This window comes from Convolutriloba macropyga, chromosome 6 (genome assembly GCF_964194025.1).
Source record: "Convolutriloba macropyga chromosome 6, txConMacr16.3, whole genome shotgun sequence".
Taxonomy (NCBI): domain Eukaryota; kingdom Metazoa; phylum Xenacoelomorpha; order Acoela; family Convolutidae; genus Convolutriloba; species Convolutriloba macropyga.
Window position 1 is genome coordinate 57,075,267 of NC_134473.1, and position 4,339 is coordinate 57,079,605.

The following is a 4,339-nucleotide window of genomic DNA, read 5'->3' on the forward strand; positions in this document are numbered from 1 at the left end:
GATTTAAAGCCCTTAGGCATTTGCCGGGTTTACAGACAGTATTCTCCACAGTGTGTTTATATACCTTATTAAAGAGGCAAGCCAAAATGTCCTGTTGAAAAAGGTAAGTCCTTTAAATTTTCAGGCAACAATCCTAACATACAGGGAATAATTGCCAAGAACTTTTCATCCGCGCGCATGATCGAACATGTTTGGGGAAAAAGAGCCAAAAAGTGATCTCAGGTGTATACATTTCTTACTACTCACGGGACTATTTCTTTTCTTGAAAAAAATCTATTTCCCAAGAAAAGCAGACAACTTGAAAATTTGATAAAATTGAAAAAAAAGGCAGCATATAAAGTTATTCAGTCTGTACTGACATAAAACTCAGCTTAGTGGTGGAACGACAATTGTTACCCCGATTATGTTCAGAATTCTGAAGGCTTGAAGGTCGCTTTGATCTTTCGACAGTGGGTTGAATCTCACAAACTCCTGGAAAACATCATTGTTATGCGCAAATGTAACCATACTTCACTAAGGTAAGTGTGGTTACATTTGCGCATAACCACACTTTTGTTTTCTGAAGACGATTAGAATTTTTTGTTTTTTTAGGTATCTGCTGTTTTAATGGTTAAAAGTCATCAGGCTCTCTTCAACCGATCAACTTAATAACCGGCGTATCGCCACTCACACTTCAAAGTCGCATTCCTGGTGTCTCCCGCACTCTCTCAGAAACTTTCATCTCAATTGCCCCGTTACCCTGTCTCATTTCTGTTTTAGTCTTCGTCAAAGTGTTCATTCTCCCATTGTTCCAAATGTTTCTCATCTTAGATTTCTTTTTAGGTTACGTGTCACGGCTACCGATACTTTTCCCCTTTTTTGCTATGCTGTGCTTATCCCGCAGCCCTGTAGGCTTTTTGACTATTCTGTGAACTTTGTTGACATTTTGAAGCACTAGTGTATGAAGAATTATATTTCCTTGGCAAATAAGTGAGAGTCATGGCATTTAGGATGATGAGAGTTATCGAGTGTGCCAGAGGAAGTAGCTTTTGTAGCTCTTGTTCACTAACGCTATATATATATATATATATATATATATATATATATATATATATATACATATATATATATATATATATATATATATATATATATATATATATGTATATATATATATATATATATATATATATATATATATATATATATATATATATATATATATATATATATATATATATATATATGTATATATATATATATATATATATTATATATATATATATATATATATATATATATATATATATATAATATACATATATATATATATATATATATATATATATATATATATATATATATATATATATATATATATATATATATATATTATATATATATATATATATATATATATATATATATATATATATATATATATATATAGTTGGAGCTGAGCTCGCTAAGCTTGCGTAGGCGGGAAAACAGAAACAAAACACTTTCTGTTGTCCTAGTCATTTAATAGTTATAGTTCTAGTTACAGTTTGTCACGTGAGAAAAAAAGAGAAAAGGGGGAAATAACAAAAAGCAACGCACGGAAATCAACGTAGCAGCCGCAGAAAACGGCTTAAAGTATAACTGAGCAAAATATTGCAAAAACAAAATGTCTTGAGCAGTAAAAAACGTGTTACTGTGTCTTGAACTAGAAATATTGCTGAGCAGTAAAATGTTACTGTGTCTTGTATTCAAATAATTATTCTTGAGCAGTAAATTCTGTTACTGTGTCTTGTATCTACGAATTACTGGAGCTGAAATTCAACTATTACAACCCCAACTTATGGTATTCTCAACTTGTGAGTACAAACAGCAAAAGCCAACTTAAGTTTAAATTTAAATATTTTTGCACAAACAGGACCTAGGCATATATCTTTGTCTTCAATTTGTTTTTCCTATCGGATTGAACTGGTATACATAAAGAGATCCCGTATTGTGTGATCTGTAGCAATCCAGTTCAAATTGATAGTTGAAAAAACTAAGATTAGCCAATAATTAAGAACAGAGTAGTTAATGTAACGGTAAGTACAGCAGAACGGATATACAGTTACAACAGCAAACTGCATAATCGAAGTATCCGGACAGACTTTGAAACCACTCAGAACGAACTGGGGGGTGTAAAATTTTCTTTGTGAAACACAAGGAGAGCAGCCGTCACATTTGGTCCGCCGACCCGGACAGTGGAATACACTGCTGTCCAACCCAACAGTCGAAGTGACAAAGTCATCGACGAACGAGAGCAAAACATAACGAGCATTTCAACAACGCCAAGCCAATTAGGCAAAGCAAATAGGAACGTTGAAAAACAAAACTCGATTAAAACAAACAAACAAAGGAGCTGTAGAGTTTCAAGCTGCACTCCCGAAGTACACAAGAAGTGACTCCGTCACAGAGTCAAAGCGTTTTGGATCGACAGATCAACAACTTGCGAAACAACTGATTTGAGAAACAAAAGGAAGGTTTTGAGCTCATTGAGAATCGAGATCGGCCAAGCAAGCTCAAGACTCTTTATCAGCAGATACTGCAATTGGAAGACAAAGTTCAAAAACTCGTGAATAAGAAAGTTGAGACTCTCCGAGACCCAGATATTTCTTTAAAACGCAAAGTCGAGACAGAAAAATACTTTCAATAATTGAACGCAGAGTGGTTACCGTATATCCACGGAGAAAAAAACATAGCGGATCAACAGAATCAAACTGTTCAATCGAAAAGCGATGCAGAACCAACTGCCGCTAAGAATTCACAGTCTGTTGTAGGAGTTTCTCAACGAACTGTTGAAAATGGAAACCCAAGCAAGAAGCAAGGACAATGAGTCAAAGGCCTCCTCTGATAAACGAGCTAAAAAGGCAGAACAGTTTGCGGCTTTAGAGAAAGACTTTGCAGCAAAAATGAGGTTGAAGAAAATTGAATTCGAATTGAAAAGGAAAGAGCTTGAAATGGAGATGCAGTTTTTTGAAGAAGAAGGAGCACTGAAACTGGAATACGAGATAGAAGCTCTTGACGCAAAAGCATCAGATTCTGATGAAAGTGCAGCCCCTAGTATTCGAATTAGATCACCATCCAATTGGAAAACCCCGAAGAACAAAGATGTTTCCGGTTGGCTCGATAACTCGGATAAATTCTCCAACTTGCACGATTATAGTTTCGAGCGTGCAAAAAGCAGGATCGACAACAATTATCCCAGGGTAAGCTTCAATCGCGAAGGTGTACTTAAGTCACGGTCACCAAGTGGAGAGCGTGCGAGCGCAGCCCGGGAACAAGACGAGTTTAAGCGCAATAAACCAAGCAGTAGTAGTCAGCTGCCTAAGTTGAAGTTAAGTTCTTTTGACGGAAACCCCCTAGAGTGGCCGGAGTGGTTGAATATGTTCAAAGCAACGGTTCACCATCGCGATGTACCCGACTCAGAGAAAATGAGCCACTTAAAAAGTTTGCTTACAGGTAAAGCAAAGTCAGCTATATCAGGAATGGGTTATTCGGGAAACTTCTACGCTCAAGCGTGGGAACTCCTGGGACGGAGTTTGGGCGACCTTACCTAATTGTCGACGCTCATCTTAACATATTGCGCAAACAATACCAATTCGAATGCGCGACTCAACGTCTATAATTAATTACTCAATAACAATCTGCAACCTAGTTAATGTACTGAGGCAATATAATTATGAGGGCGACCTGCATTCAAGTTCAACACTGCAAGTGGCAATTGAAAAACTGCCCCCAAACTTGAAAGAAAAGTGGTTCTTCTTCGTTGGCGAGTGTCAAGAAGATGAACACGATCTCACTCTCCTTGAAAAGTGCTTAGCTCGAATGGCTTCTGTCCATGAAGGAATGCCATCAACCAAGAGCGAACGAAAGGAAGATGATCGACCAAACGCTAACAAGGAAAAACGATTCTCAAAATCGTCAAATATTAGTGCGATTTGGAATGCGAACCAGACGATGCAAATGCAAAACAACAACTGCCCACTAGCGGATGGCACTCATAAAATATGGAACTGTCCAATATTTAAGAGTATGAATGTTACCGATCGCTATTCGGCAGTGAGAAAAGAACGCTTATGTTATGGATGTCTAGGGAAAGGGCATGCAATCAATGTAAAGTCCACCCGTGCGGTATAATTGGATGTACCAAAAAGCACAACAGACTGCTACACTCAGCAAATCAAATAGACGAGGGTAGTCACACAGTTAATGTATGCGCTGCAACAATCAACCAGAGTAACCAAGTTACTAGTTTTCTTCAAATAGTTCCGGTATCGGTTCAGAGCGGTGGTAACAGGTTGACTACCTACGCTTTCCTCGATAG